At 34.8% G+C, this 16,902-nt stretch overlaps 1 protein-coding gene across 5 annotated transcripts in view; it reads left to right on the top strand.

The window, feature by feature from the left end:
• The window catches only part of RBFOX1 (RNA binding fox-1 homolog 1), a 597,988-nt gene that overhangs the window by 231,967 nt on the left and 349,119 nt on the right, over positions 1 to 16,902 (top strand). The window contains exon 2 of one of the 5 annotated variants that reach the window (XM_071760527.1): positions 3,015 to 3,059. The exons of the other annotated variants lie outside the window; for them this stretch is intronic. The gene's annotated coding sequence lies outside the window, so the exon portion shown is untranslated. The remainder of the gene's footprint in view (positions 1 to 3,014; positions 3,060 to 16,902) is intronic. 5 annotated transcript variants of the gene reach the window in all.

Below are 16,902 nucleotides of genomic sequence, written 5' to 3'. Positions count from 1 at the left end.
TGCTCAGCAATAAAGTGCCATACATAGCACATTTGTGACTGCTCTTTGTGTATCATCTCAGGACATTGATTTAAGTGGTAGACTTTGGTGCAGGAATGCACTAAATAATTAGGATTCCTTTTAAAGTGTTCAGAACAAACCTAGGAGTGAAAATAGCAGGGCTTTTATTACTGTAATACAGGAAAAAAAAGAAGAAAAAAAAAAGTCATAATCTTCCCTCAATCAGTAGTCTGGATAGATATTTACAGAGAGCTGTATTAAAATACTTAGCTCATCTACTTATAAATCATCATTAAAAAGGCAACAACTTTATGGAAGTAAAACCAGTACAAAATGGGTGTTGTTGATGAGATAAATATTATAAACTTTTTTTGTTGGAGTAGCAGAAACATGCATGAAGGACACGTTTTTGAAATTCATGTTTTAATCTTTCATACATAGAACAGGGACTCTTTTCTCCTCACTCTATAATTTCAATTCCCTTTTATGCTGATGATTTTATGATGTTGAGTGTTTATGATCATAAACTTGCTCAAGTGATTTGATGAAGAGGCTACATTTATATAAATAAATATGCATAAGTAAACACAGAACTTTGGAAAATCCTCTCCTTGACCAGCTCTTTCCATATTTAGGATTACAAAAATTTATTGGATTATAGGAAATATAAGTGAGATTGTGACCCTGACACATATTTATTTTTTTGTTCTTTCTGTGTTTTGAGGCTTCAGTCCATAAATAAGGTAACAGTTGAACTGATTCAAGAACTTCTATGGTATTTTGCTTGATTCTTGGAAGTTTGTCCAGTGGAATTTCTGTAGGGTTCCATGTGGGGGTTAGGACCAGCAAATGGGAAGGAATTCTATGAGGCCCATAGTTGTGGGAGCTGCTTGCTACCAGCATTTTAGGAAAAGTTTGCAAAAGAGTTGTGATGGAATAATAGTATTTTAATCCCAGCAGAGAAAATCAATTTCTGGGGTCTGTCAGAGGATAAATTGCAATATGCAGCAAACTAATATTGCAGGAATATTTATAAATTACTTTCCTAGTACAGATAGTGAATGAACTTGTTCAACTTTTTCTAACTTTTGTGCCACTTTGTTTCCAGTATAACAGTTTCCTGCTCACTGGGTACTTGTGCAATTTGGCTGACATTTCTGAAGGCCATTAATTTGCTTGCAAAATTTCTGCTTTTTTAAAATTCTTCACTGAATGCAGTTGCCCATTAATCACAAGATGAAGAGCCACCACTCAGTGACAATAAAGTTATGTGTCTTTGTCAAGAATTTTACAGCAGTCAAAGTAGCAAGAATAAAATAATTCCAGAAGATAAAACACAGAGGGCTGTAACCTTATTAAATCATGTCAGTAAATAATAGTTGTTTGTTACTGGTTTAATTTGCCAAATTTTGGAGGTATTAGTTAAACACTTAGAGGGGCTAATTGTAAATGATATATACCCTTTGGTACATTGGTTCATAAAAATGGTAATACCTGTGGAAAACTGAACTGCTTTCAGTGGTATAATGTAATTAGTTTGTGGAAAACAGCAAAATAAAGCAAAAAGAAGCCCTAGGTATATGCAGCTTTAGTTTTAAACTTCCTTTGGAATTAAATAGAGTGGCTGGGTGTGGGAACTACTTTCAAACTGGGCAGGGAAACTATATCTAACTCTACTGTTTGCTTTTTTACACCTTTTTTACTTTTTCCTTTTTTTTTACTTTTGCTAATTACATCAGGGTGTAAAATTGTACCAAGTTTTTATGTGTGAATGAGTTAATAGAAGGAAATAAAGCAGCTCACAGCTTTATAGAATATAATCAAAATCTTTGAGTGTGGCTGTGGTTATCCTGGTGCCTTCAGCCAAAGATGACTCTCCAAGAAACTCAAAGTTTCTTTCCTGATTGTCGGGTTTGGTTTTTTTTTTTTTTTTTTTGTTTTGTTTTTTTTTTTTTTTTTTTTTTTTTTGTTTTTTTTTTTTTGTTTGTTTGTTTGTGTTTTTTTTTGTTTTTTTTTGTTTTTTTTTTTTTGTTGTTGTTTTTTTGTGTTTTTTTTTGTTTTTTTTGTTTTTTGTTTTTTTTTTTGGTGTTTTTTTTGGTTTTTTTTGGTTTTTTGGGGTTTTTTTTCTGGTATTTTTGCAGTGTAGAGCAGCTGTTAGTTTCCCAGACTACTGTGACACCTGAAGTGAATCTCAGTTTTTGGTTCTAGAGAAAAAATTGTTGAACTAAACCCAGATTTTTAGGTTCCTTCTGATATTTTAGTTACTTCTGAGCTTTTTCCCTTTGCATTTCTGTAGTGATAATTTATATCCTGAGTAAATCAACACAAAATTATGGCAGAGCCAGCTACAAATGTTACCATTTACCCTGGAATATCTTGTATTTTACTTACATACTGATGTACTTATATTTGGGAGTAGAAGTAATTTGTGGAATCAGAATATGTTTTCATCTTTGAGAATTATGTCTGAGTATAAAGAAGAGGTAGGAGAGTCTTAACAATTATCAGAGCCTCTTAATGAATAAACTACTTATATTTCTTTTTTCTGTTTTAGTTTTGTTTCTAGAAACTAAACTCAATATGTTCATGTACTGAAATTTTAATCTGGAATGTGTTGCCTGTTTGAAGCCCTTTGTATGTCATTTTTTTTTAAACTTTATAGACAGACTTTTTCTCCATTAACATTGCTAATAAATTGCTGTGGGCATGTTATTAATATTAATTTATATTTCCTGCCTATATTTGAAGGCCATTGCCTTCTTTTTGTGGTAAATATAAATGATATGTCTTTTAAAATTAAATGAGTACATTTATCCACATGCTTACATGGTGTTTGGACATAAAAGAGTGAAGAACATTATTTAAAAGATTCTTCACAATTTTCTAACTATTGTGAAAATAGGAGAAGAAAATAGAAGGAAAAATAACTTAGTTAAATGGAGTTGCTTTAAATACTGTACTTTAGAGACACAAGCTCTGATCTCTACACAAGTTGTTTCTTTTTTTCCCTACAGGATGAAAATGTAGCACTCAGGAAACATGGATAATGCAGCTATCAAGTAAGATAGAAAATAGTAGCAAATAAAACAAATTCCCACTGTAAAGTCCCAAAATTAAGTCATGGTTCTTCTGGGTAGATCCTGATAGATTGAATTCCTCTATAGAAGTCCATAGAAGGCAAAAGGGAATTATTTCATAGTTACTTTGTGTCCTGACAGCTTCCAAAAATAATGGCTCAGGATGATAGTTTTGCATTAGCAAATATTTGGTTTGCAGAGTAGAAATTTACTCACTTTTCTGTGGCTCAGGAAGGGCTTCTCTGCTCTGCTCTGGGCACTGGGAATGATGGTGAAGGAATGGCAGGAACTGATTATAAATCCAGATGTTCCACCTGCATCTGGCTCAGTGGTTTCCTGGAAGCTTCTCAGATATTCTGAAAGCAGGAATGGAAGCAGAATAAACCAAAGTTTGTAATTACACTCTTTTGTTGCTATTTGTACCCAAATTCAGTTGATATTTATTTAATCTGGCTGTGGCAGACCCTGCAGAGTTACAGTGATGCTCACATCAGTGTCACTCCATAAAACAGAGAGGTTGGTCATTTAGGGAAAAATCTAAACATAATTTTAGTAATTAATACTGCTGAATCTGTGCAAATAAATACTATGATATATTTATCTGGTGTTTTAAGTGTGGTGCAACCTGACTCCCAAACGTTGTCTGATTTTTACATATTCCTGTCATAGTGAATTTTCAGTAGAAAATGTTATTAAAATAAAAATTTAGTATAGTTTCTCTCTTTGTAATATTTACTCTGCAGGTGTGGCAGGGAAATCTATGTGAAATCTTCTGTAATTACTTTGAAATTTAATTTCTAGAATTCAATTGATGGCATTTTCCTCAGACTAGCAAGGAGTTATCCATGTGGTTATTTAAAATGTAAATCTGTCGCTTCTGAGCAAGTTGGAGAATAATTTAGAAATATTTCTGATAAAGTACTGTGTGTTCCACATGGCCTTAGATTACTTCAAAAACAGAAAAACAATGTTTTGGTATATTACCTGTTTAAGCCATCTTCTATAGTTAAGGTCAAGGTTAAATTTTCATTTTTTTCAAAACAGAAGTAACCAAAACTTCCTACCTTCATCTCTGACACTATTTTCTTCTTGAAATCTTTGCAAATCTTTCAAAGACTTTTTTTGGGTGGTGGTGTTTCAGGTTGTTGCTTTTTTTCCATACCCTGCATAGAATTAGATTTGTTCCTTAGAATGCTGCTCCAATACCTGTTATTGAGCAGCATGTCCCAGGGGTTATGACAAACAAGAGGGTCATGAGACATAAGAATAGTTGGATGGCTTGATTTTATTGTGGCATTTAACTTGCTTAGTTATAAAAGTTGTTGTCTATTTATCACCAGGGAAATTCTACTTGCATGTTCTTCACTGGCAGATCTTAGTAATAGGTACAATCCATCCAGGAGGCTGTGGGACAGTGGAAGGTCTCCTAATTAGCTTTCTAGTTTACAGTGAAAATACATTTTTTTAGGAGTAACTTGTAACCTAGCAGAGTGTTCCTCACTTGAAAAAAATTGATGTTTTGGTTGCCAAGGAATCCTTTGCTTTCTGGCTGCCATTGACAAGGAGGGTCTGGCTACTGCAGCAGAAATTTACTTCTTCATCTAATAAGTGAAAAAAAGAAATTCAAATGAATAAAATAAACAGATTTGATATAAAAAAACAAACAAAAAAAACCCAACCCAAACCCAACCCAGTTAGATTTGATTTGAAAAGAGCAACAGCACACATATGTCACGTGTCATTACAGGAGAAAGCTGGCGACAGTGTTATTCATTATGTGGTTTCAGAGTGCCCTAAATTGGAGTATAAGATTATTGGAAGTGGATGATTTCCCCAGATTACTGCTTAATAGTGACTAAAGGGCCCCCATTACTCATATTTGCAATGAAAATAGTGCCAAGAAACAGCAGTAGTTGACTGGAATGAAATGTGGAGCCCTCAGGGTTTTAGTTTGAGATGCAGCTTAATTGTGTGTCTGTTGCTTAATACAAATGTCCCTGAGCCTCTGAGCCTGGTGTGCTTTCAACACTTGCAAATTGATCCAGCAGTTTCCAAAGTATTTACTGGTTTGTTTTTCTTTACTGCTTTCTCAACAGATTGTTAAAATGACTTTGGAGACTCCAGTAGCTTTTCCTGTTTCTGACTGTTTGTTATTACCAAATGCTACGTTGTTTAAGCTTAGTATCAGCTATTTTATTTTATTTATTTTATTTTATTTTATTTTATTTTATTTTATTTTATTTTATTTTATTTTATTTTATTTTATTTTATTTTATTTTATATTTTATTTTATTTTATTTTATTTTATTTTATTTTATTTTATTTTTTATTTTATTTTATTTTATTTATTTTATTTTATTTATTTTATTTTATTTTATTTATTTTATTTTATTTTATTTTATTTTATTTTATTTTATTTTATTTTATTTTATTTTATTCTATTTTATTCTATTTTATTCTATTTTATTTTATTCTATTTTTTATTTTATTCTATTTTATATTATTCTATTTTATTTTATATTATTTATTTTATATTACATTATTTTATTTATTATTTTATTATTTATTTTATTTTATTTTCTTACCCTTTATCTGCCTAATCTGTAATGATGTGGTTGGGAGAGGGTTAGGGTCTGAATCTTCCTTTTCATGGAATCTTCCTGTTGCACCTCTAGAAAAATGGACATGGGAGAGTGACTCAGCTGGGATTAGGGAAGTTTTGCTGTAATACAGTTGGTGGCTTGGTTGCTCTTAAAAATTCAATGTAAGAGCTGTTAATTGCTGTTGAACAAAAGCAATAAATATTTTCAAGCATATTTATGACTTAACTTTAGGAAGAATTTAAATAGTGAAATTTGTAGTTTTAGAGGAATGTGTTGGCCCTACTTGGCTTCTGACTCAGAAATAAGTAAGATGAGTTGGTAGAATGTGCAAGCATCTTATTGTTGCTTATAAACAGGGAGAGGGTGGGTGTCAAAAGGATGTTTTTTCAGTGGTGCCCCGTGCCAGGACAAGGGGCAATGAAACTGAAACAGAGGAATTGCCTTCTGAACATGCAGATAAACTTCTTTACTTGGGGTGACTGAACCAGGCTGTCCAGGGAGGTTGTGGGGTGTGAGTCTCATCTCACTGATGGAAATGATGTTTCTACAATGAGAACCTGTATGAAAAATACAAATGGTATTCAAAACCATAAGGAAATTCCTTTCACAGCTATGACAAACAGGAGTGATCGAATAAAAAGAATTTTTGTGATCATCATTTATGTCTCCCAAACTTTTGAGATCTGTTATTGGAGGATAAAAGCTACATTCCATTGTTCTCTGTAAAGCCCCACACAAGTGATTATGTTCCTTCCATTTCCACGTAGCTAAAAATCTTTTTTTTTTCCAGGTGATGGTTTTCTCCCTGGATAGTTTAATGGTCTCCCATCTCTTGGAGAGAGCAAGCCTATCTTTGGATATATTTTATTTTTCCTAAATCAAACAGTGCTTTCACTGTATCAGATTACTGGTGAACAAGTGGGAAAAACTTTTTCTCTGGGGTTTGGCTAGGTACAAGGTATGGCTGGCAGAAAGTTAATAACTGACTTCTGTGTCCAGGAGTAGCAAGACTTGTGTGGTGTTCTTACATGTTAGACTTGGTGGTTGTGATGGCCTCAAAATCTCTGGATCTGATTCCCTCTCTTTCGTTGTCTCTGGGGAAGGTTTTATTTTCCTCACCATCCTGAGAATTCCTCAGCTCTGCTCTGTGACATTTTTCAAAGTTTACACCCAGAGCAGGTGTCTCCTGCTCTCTTCAGATGGAGTATATTTCCCCATTTACTTCAGTAATTTGTTTTTTAATCCCTCTGAAGCATCAAAGAATAAACCCAGCTAGAAATAGGGAAGGATGAAAACACCTCAGCTGTCTTGTTCATTATTCTTTTTTTGGGCTTGAGTGCAGCAGAGAAAATGGTTTATCCTCTGGTATCAGATAATCAACTCCCTGCCAATTAGGGAATGGTGCTGGTTGTTTGCCCTGCTCTGGTCTCTGCCTTTTTACTTTATTGCACCTCTCCTCATGGCCTCTCTAAGGTATATTAGGAGTGATTTAATGGCCTGTGGACTGGAGTATTTGGTCTCTTCTGGTTTTGATTTCTATCAGAGCTCTGAAGTACAGGTGTTCTAAATCTGACTGCTAGTTAGTTGCTGTCACAAAAATCTTATGTGTCTTGTGCCTCGTTATTCCCATCTGGAAAGCTTGGATCTTATTTAGCAGCTTCCAAACATCATAAATATTAAATATTTGGGGAAAAAATTTGAAAATTTAACCTAATTGAAATTCTCATCTCAAGAAAACAAACAATTTGGGCTTTATCTTCCACATACTAGAGCGGGATTGGAACTCAGCCCAGATATAAATTGCTTTTCAAATGTTACACGTTTTTTGTTGAGTGATTAGATACCATTAATCTGTACAGTTGCACAGTTGGTTGTCTCATCCTTGTAAGATTCTTTCCCTTCTTTTCATGGCCAGAAGATGCTTTGCTTTACCCTCGACCATATCTTCATGCTCTCAACATTTATGTCTGTAAGATACTTTGTCCCAAAATACAAAAGTGTGCAGGGGGTTTTGATTGATTTTGACTTTCATCATTTCCTCTCTTGTAGTGTCAGGAGTAGGACATCCTATAATATGCACTGAGAAATCCTGATGAAAAAACATGCAAAATTTAAAGCCAGGTATTGTTTTACCATATAGATTTTTTATGTGAAAAGTAGAAGTCCACAGTGTGTGTTTCTATCTGTACTTTTGCTTGACTGCTTCTCCACTGTTAGTACCTTAAAAACCCTGCAATAATTTTCTTCCATTTTCACTTCCCCATAAGACTGAAAAGGGTTTTAATTAGGTTTATTTCACAAGCTGTACAGAGAACATCAGTGATGCCTGTACATGAAATTAAAAATCTATGAAGCTAAAAGTTGCTCTAATTCTGGGTACATTTTATTGGGTTTGATGGTTTTAACTTATTTACTAGGAGAGAGGGATTATTTTCTGTGCTTGAGTTACTAGAGGAATTCTGTGGTCTGTGGTATACAGAGGGTTGCATTAAAGTTTCATAAATAATCTGTCTGACCCTTCCAAGTTTCTATTAAGAGGTATTTTGGCTAGCACATACATTGCATGTAAAATGCATGGTTTGCTTTCCTCTTCCTTTTCTCATCCAGGTTGGAATAACAGATTCCATTTAGAGTCACCTGATCCATGTGGCATCCACAAACCTGGATGCCATTGGGTACTATTGGTTTGTTCAACTTCTTTTCAGAGTTAAAAATGAAGTTCTTTAAAAAATAATTCACATTTTTTAACTACGAGTAAATTTGATTAAAAAATATTTAAATATCCAGGACAGCAAATGGAAGAAGAACAGCTGTCATTAGAGCTCTGAAATAATTCACTCATTTGATATTCAGATTGTATTTTATATTCTTCCTTCAGCATCCCCTACTGAAATTAACAGTACTGAATTTGAAACCTAATAGACCTATCTTTCACCTACACTTTGATTTCTCAGAAATTATTAAAAATGATGCATTTAATATTTATCAAATCATTATTATATCTTTGCTCTTGATCAGAAAGCAAAACTATAAGGCAGTGATAAAATTGAGAAGGTTGCAGTTGGGGTTTTCATCAAATCATCACTCCCTCACATTTACTATTTGCATAAATCTGTTTAAAGCCCAGAAAACTTCTAAAACTTATTCTTAATTTTATTCTTACCCTCAACATAATTACTAAATGGCTTTACTTGCTGAGAGGATGCTGTCTATGACCCAGGGATGAGGCACACAGTGTCTGCAACAGGGAATAACATGGGGCTGTGTTGGAATTTGCTCACTCCTTGTTAGATTTGATGGCACCTGTGATGGATCCTTAATTCTGGTTCCTTAGTCCTTTTCTTTATCAGACTTCCTTTTTAGAATTGTGGTACAATCTTGTACCAGAAAGAAAAAAAACCTTGTAGTTATTGCAAGGCATTTAATGCAGAACCATTCCTAGTAGGATATTGTGTGGGTAGTGGAATATTTTATTGCAGTTAATTGATTTTGTCTTTTTAGACCAGCAGCAGGGAAGTGTCAAAGGACATTGTTTCAAGCATTGTTTGCTTTTATTGAAGCAGGCAACTGAATAAATTAATTTAGTTACTGAAAGAAGCTGTGATTTAATTTGAGGTGGTTTTTTTCCCCCCATCTTTAGTTGTCTCCCAATCCCTAAACAGCTCTGTTTTGCCATCATGCTTACTGGAATTTCCATTTTTACCTCTGCTTTCATCTTGGAGCTTCAGGTATCTCCTCGTACCTTAAGGCAAGGACAATTTTTTATCTGAGAGAAAATGTTTACTCAACTTGATATTACACAATATGTACATAGGAATTGATGTAGGAAACAGTTAAATTTTGCTTGAGTTTTTCAGGTGGTGTTTGTTAGTGTTTTTTTTGTTGTTTTTTTTTTACAAATGCCATGGATCCTGTTGGAAAACAAGTTAAAAGAGTATGAGTCCAGGCTTTTAGGGTGGGATAAAAAGACTTTGAGTTTTGCCCAGCTTTTAAATCTCATATACTACCTTGTACAATTAATCACTTTTTGTAGAGTGTGTTACACTAGTATAATAAAATGTGTTGCCAAGTTATTCAAGTCTAGAAACCCACCTGGTTTTTGATCCTCCAATATGTTCACAGTATATATCATAACATGTTGTTTCACAGTGGATCAAACACTGTGAAAAAACATGAAAACCCCAGATTAGGTATGGATTTAGGGGTAGGTATCTTCTGTATTCAGTGAGTTATGTGAGGAATCTGATTTTATGAAAGTGGATTCTAGAACACAAACTTTATTACAAGGGCTGTATGGGGTTTTTCTTCCTTTTTCTCCCTCTTATTTTTAAGTTTGTGTAGGAAAATGCTTCACTGTTTGTGACACAAATGTTTACAAAAGATAAATACAGGTAAATCATACATTGAAATCAAATCTGGGAAGGTTATTCAGCATCCCTGTGCCATTGATCCCAGACAGAATCATTCTGGTCATGTTGCATGATCCTAAAAGCTCCAGAATAACAGGCATTGTTCTGAAGCAAGGTTGGATAGACTGGGTTTGACATATATTGTATTGCTAATACTGGAATCAAATTGGTTGCTGCCATTTATGACTTCCTGACTATTATTTTTGCAATGAGAATTTATTATAGGAGATGGATCCATTTCTTACAAAAGTGTCTTTTCTTCTTGTTTTTTAGTTTCTTTTAGGAGTGGGTTTTTTATTATTATTTTCCTTCATTTTAATTGCTGAAATAAACCTCCAAACCCCAAACCTGTCCTGGGGAAGATTTTTTTGTTATTGTCAATGAAAAATACATTTATCTTCCTTATTTTAGCAGTTTCTGTTTGTTTGGTTTTGTACCTGTTGAAATACCTAAATAGTAGTAAAATTTAATGTCATATGTTAACAAAATAATCTTAGTATGAGTTTCTGTATTCTGGAGAAGTGCAGAGGACAGAGTAACTATAATGGGGCTGATAAAAAGGCAGGAAATTTACTTGTACTCTGGATAAGTCAGTTGGAAATAGTACTCCTTAGTATGTGTGATAACAGGGACGTTGCTTATTCCTGGCAAATGAAAAATTATGGAAGAACTTCTTTCAAATTGAAGTAGTTTCTCTTTTTTTGTGTGATTAAGATATTTTTCCATTTTGAAAAGCCATTTTGTGCCAAGCAGTTTCTTTGAAAGTGGACCCATGGTGTAAAAATTATAACTTAAGGTGTTCAAAAAAATCTTATAGCTTCATCTTTAGCAGACTGGAGGCTTTAGTTAGCAAAATCTGGCCTTTTCAGTCTTTAATACAACTTCATTTTATATTGTTACCACTTGTAAAAGAATGGTGTATGGCAGAAGAGGTAGAGGAGGAGAGGAGGTTTATGCTTTGGTACTGACCATCCAAGGAGATTATTTTCTTCAGTGGTGCCAGCATTAATTTCATGTCCTCAGGCAATGTGAAATGAAAACCAGAGTGGCTCTCAGGCAGAAGGAAAAGGTGTTCTTGTTCACAAGAGAAAATGTCAAAACCAGTAATGTGGGAGGAAGGGAGGATTGTGGAAAGAAGTAGTAAGTGATGAGATGGAGCTGTAGAGAGAGGTCAGTCTCAGAAATAATCTTGTTACGGGGTACTTACTTAGACAAACATGAATAAACTAGAAATAAACCTTCTCAGCCTCCATTTAAATTGATGTAGAACTATGACTCTATTTTTAAATCTAGTGTAAAACAAACTGTAATAAAATGGTTGCCAGAAGGAATGGAGGTTATACACTGCTTCTCCTGAAGCCCTTCTGCCTCTGGTCCCCTTTGGAAAGGAGAGAGTAAAGATTCTTGGTTGCAAGATCCACATTTTTATTGTTTAACCATGTGCAGTTTCTCTTTCTTAACTGTCAGTGATTTCCTACTCTCCCTGTCTGTCTGGATTTCCAGCCCAGAAGGATTTGTTAATTGCTGTTAATTCTTGGATCACTTCTTCATAGAACTGATCAAATAATTGTAATGCTCTTATTTAATGAGGCAGCACTCCTCTAAGGACTGAGCAAATATTATTTATGGCTCAAGTAATTCGGGTGCAGAGAAGTTTAAATCATCATGTAGTAACCAAGGGAAAGCTTCTAAGATTTCTAATACTCTTTCTAAGATTTCTAAATTTCTAAGATTTCTCAAAAGAAGTGTGAGTGCTTGGATCTTTGAACATTTGCTTAGTAGATCTGGTACTCCTCAAACTGCATATTCTGGTGCATAAATATGAGAACATTGCATACATCTTTGTTATAGATTAATTTTTTACAAAAGAACAGTTTGTCCAAAACTTACTGTGAAGTGTTTGTACCATCTATTCTTCAGTGTGGAATATTTTGTATTTTTCAGCTCAAATGCCCCTTTGGCTTTGGTTGCATCTAATTCCTGCTTTGTCACCTGAATTGGCTAGGAATAGGAGGAAAAAACCCCAAACCTCCCAAATTACAGCCTTATAACTAATATATGAATGCCAGGACAAAGCCCTAACAGTGATGCAGTTACATGAGGAAGGATTTAACAAAAAATGGCCCATTTTGTTCAAAAAATGGCTTAAGCCACACAAGAAAGTTTTTCGCTGTCAACTTAAGGTACAACGTGGAGAAGATTAAACCAGCAAAATGCAAAGTACTGTGTCTATGATGATTTTCAGCCAAGAATATTTAAATTAATTTATTGTATAGATTTGTAGGATTGTCCTCCTAAGCCTTAGCTCCCCTGGGTGTGCACAAGTGGGAGTAAATTCCAGCTAACACTTTGGGTGGGTAGAAATATGGAAAAGTGTGCAAGGAAATGCTTTCAGCCAAATTAGTATTCAGAGTACTGAAAGAAAATGAAGCTTTCTTTAGGTTAGCCAGATGACTTTGTTTTACTTTTTATACCCCCAAAACTGCATCTTTGGGATTTCATGAGGGGCCTCTGGAAAGATGCTGGGAAGTGCTTTGTCAAAATGGAACATTTTGCTGTAGAACATTTGCTGTGAGTGTACTCCAGTGGCCCTGCATCCAGGCAATGGAGATGAAAAAACTTCCCAAAACAAACAAGCTGGTTATGTTAGCAAAATGCAGAGTGAGGTCAGCCTTACCAGCCTTCAGCTCTGGGAAGATTACATTCCATGAAATTTTATTTGGTAGTTGGCAGTCCATGGGGCCTCAGCTGGTTCTTCCATACATGATTCATAAGGGCAAAGGTCTGGAAAAATTTCCACATCATCCTGAACAATCCCCTGTCTTTTACAATCTGCTGCTTCTTCCTCCCCTATTACACCCTGCTTCTTTCCTTTGCACTCCACAATTCTCCCATATTACTGTTCATTTCCCTTGCATATTACCCTGATTTTATTTTTCCTTATTTTATCTCCATTTCTTGGTATCTAGAGTAGAACTTGATGTATTCCTTTCTTATGCCTGTCTTTGAATCAGACACCAGCTGAATATGACAAGAATTTATACCAGGGACAGATTTTGTTCATTTCAAATAGGAGTGACCTATGGGAAAAAGGATTTATTGAAAGGTAATGACATTCACTGCTAGTTCAAAACTGAAGGGAGCTAGAGGGTCAGTCAGTTCAGTGAAAGGGGCAAAAAATTTAAAATGGATGGAGTAGATTAAAAGCATCGTGTTCAGATACCTATTTTCCACTTGAAGCAAAAAAACTCCTCTTGTAACAGAACTGGGGGGAAAAAAAATACAACCAAGAGAATAGAATATGTAATGGACTCTTCAAAATCACTAAATGTAGAGGAATAAAAAAATAGCTATGGCAAAAAAAGTATTATTCAATGTTTCCTACCAATAAACAGAAGAATACTGAAGATAATCAACTGGAGAGAAATAACTGCTAATTTATAAGCAGCTTTCTTGGTTTCTTTGCAGACAACATTTTATAAATGTAGTAATATAAATAGATATCCAGAATGAAACCTAGTTCTTAGATTCCAGCACCAGAGACTACAGTTTCCCATTGAGGGCAACCTCCTCAACCTGACAAATTCCTATGCTGAACAGCACAAATCTTTGACTTTTTAAACAGAATTCCATAATTTTTTCACCCAAACCAAACTACTCCTACTTTGTTTTTTTTTTTTTTTTTTTAAGCTATGTGGAATGTGGATGTGACCTCACTAAATCAGTACAATGATAATCTGAATAATTAACTACTGTGAGGCAATTACAAGGACACATTTTTTTTTTTAAAAAATAAATTTACCTCTACTTGGGATTGCTTGGAGAATTAAGAGTACATTTCATGGTTCAGTAATTTGAGAAATCATCAAAAGTATTACAATTAAGGAAGTGATTAATAATGTATATTTTGCTTCGTTGTGTTGTGGAAAGCAAACTGATTCCTGTTTTAATTGTAAAAATGTTAAATTTAAGTAGGGACAGGCAAATTAATCATAGAAGGATTAATCATGTAAGCACTGAATGGAGCTGGCTTGCTTCTTGTCAAGAAATCCTTTCTCATTATCACTGCAGGACACTGGGATCCAGCCCTAGGTGGGTGCTGGAAAAGCCAACCTGGCTCAACTCACTGCTTGTATTTTCTGCCTTTCTTTTTTCCCATTCTGGTAACATTCCAGGTGCTTTTGGACTTGAGGATTTGATTTAACCTCTGGATTATCCCCCAGAGGGCAGGAGCTGTGCAGTTTGACAGCCAAGAATTGGAGGAATTGTTAGGGGCTGCTGCCCATTTCACCTCTGTATGAACAGAAATAAAAGGTGAGAATTGCATCATGCAAAATCTTATTTTCTGTCGAATTTAGGGGTGCTTGGGAGGTGGTGTAGAGGAGACATCATTCAGGAGGGGAAGCACCTTTCCTCAGGAGTTTCCAGGAGGCCCAGGATGCAGTACTGAGCCACCCATTTCATTTGCTTGGAACATTTATCTTGACAAGCTCTGCTGGCACGGCTGTTGTCCACAGCACAGAGCAAATTAAAGCAAGCTATTTTCAAAAAGCCAGGGTGTCTTTTTGAATGATGAGTTGTCCCCAGAGAGCAAGCTGGGGAAAGTAACCATGTAGTATTACTGAAACAAAGGAACAAGAAGCAAAGCAAAGCAAAAGAGGGAAGCAAAATACACTGGCACTGCAGAAAGAGTTAAGCCATTTTTCTATTTACACGCTTTATTTCACAAGTGTCTGACTCATTGGGCATAACCAGCACAGTTAAATTACAAAATTACTATTTGCTTCTTTTTTATTGACTACAATTCAACGCTGCTTCCAGCCTTCCAAATGTAATCCCCCCAGCTCTTTGCCAAGAACATTACCTTTTATTTTCAGCATTAAAGTGTAGAAGATCCCCCTAAGGCTACGTGTGAGCTCACCCTCCATGATAGGAGCTAACAGAGTGTATCAATTGTTCATGATTTCCTATTCTCCTGTAAATTGGGAGAGGCAGGAGGAGCACTGGAATGGGAATTCTGTATTGTCAGCACTTCTTTTGCAGGCTCCAGCTCAGTCAGTGCATATCCAGGTAATTAATTGTGGAATGTTTTGCACCTCTTCACTCCGAGTTTAGCAAGCTGTCAAAACTCAACTAATAAGTCCACTGCTTGTTTGTTTTTTTTGGTTTTTTTTTTTTTTTTTTTTATGTGCTTGCTTTGCTTTTAACTGCTGGGGCACTATTTCTTCCCCCCACCTTCTTGGTTCAAGTTTAGAAAATGCCATCAGACAGTTAGCATGGCAGAAAAAGCCTTTTCACAGAGACATGATACAATCTTGCAGGGAAGTTTTGAATTGCTCTGTTTCCTAACAAATCCATTCTGCTTAAAGTAATGGAATTTTTATGATTATATTTTGTGAATTTGCTTTCCTTGTGCTCCGCATCCCACTCCCAAATGTGGAGTTTTCTTGTTGTTTTATTTCATTGCAGTTGTGAACTGGTTTACAAGTGTAATTGCCTAATTATAGTGTCTTTTATTTGTGGAAATTAGTGCTGAACTTGAGGATAAATTTTGACAGGTGACTTAAAGATCAGGATGAGAATATGGTTATGAGGAAATACGTGTGTGTATGGATATGCAAATAATTGCTTATTCCATAGAAACGTGCATAGTCTCTACAAATATATATGTATAAATAGTATGTTTGGATTTTATCTGTTGCATATATATAGAAAGGGATTTTATTGAAACTGACAGGAAGTGGTTTTCTGAAATTTGTCCTGTCTGTTGCTCCTAAAAGGGTTTATAGTACTGTTAATTTGGCAAGAGAAGTTAAGGTCAGAGGTACACAAATATAAAGAGTTTTCTATCAGCAGAAATTGTGTTTGCTGTAGGTATTGTGTTTCAAAAGATAATCATAAATAAGTAAAAATGTGTACTTTACATCTAAGCAATAATTACGGATTAATCTGTAAATATTGAAATTCAGATTGGATGTTGATACATGTGTATGATAGAACCTACATTTGCTGGAGAACTGATAAACTGTCACTTGATGAGATTATTAAAAAAATGCTGAGGAGGTTCTGTGATTGGTGACTGACATGAACTGAACCATTATTCAGTATATACTCAAGACACACAGTTATCAGGTAAATTCAGGTAATACCAGTATTCTAGGCAGCTCCCCAGGAGGGTGGCACACTTCTATTTTAATATATCAAAAGCAGATAATCCAACATTTTTCTTCAAAACTTAGTTCAGTACTTAATCATTACATTTTTCATAGTGCTACATTTTTCTTTTCTCTGGATTACAGATTCTTTCTAGGCCTAGTTTATTGCCTAAAAGCATGTCCATTAAAGGAAAGAACTCTCTACTAGTTTATCTGAGAGTTTGCTTGAAAAAATTACATTACACCAGGGAGTAAATCCAGCTTACAAAAAAATCTTTACTGCAATCAGTGATGGGCAAAAAGAAGAAGAATCCAATTTGACTTTGAGATCCAAGGCTGAGATTCAGCTCAAAGTTAATAAAAACAAAACAAAACCAAATAAACCCCCCCAACAAATAGCTTTCAAGTTGCAAAGACATTTGATAAAAAGATCTTTGAGGTAAAGTAAATAGGATGCCCCAGGATAGCAAGGATATGATTCTGATTTTACAAAATAATATTTTGAGTCGAACCAAATTATTATGTTTGGTGTGAAATAATTTTAAGATACCAATTGTCAGTTTGAATTCAAGTTGAATAAGAGGATTATTTTGCTTCCAGTGGTTTTCTGTGATATTTGGAGGGGGCCAGAAGTTGAGCAGGATTTGTCACTTCTCAA

This window comes from Heliangelus exortis, chromosome 17 (assembly GCF_036169615.1).
Source record: "Heliangelus exortis chromosome 17, bHelExo1.hap1, whole genome shotgun sequence".
In the NCBI taxonomy this organism is placed as follows: Eukaryota; Metazoa; Chordata; class Aves; order Apodiformes; family Trochilidae; genus Heliangelus; species Heliangelus exortis.
The sequence above is the reverse complement of the archived record's forward strand: the minus strand, read 5'-3'. Positions and strand labels throughout refer to the sequence as shown.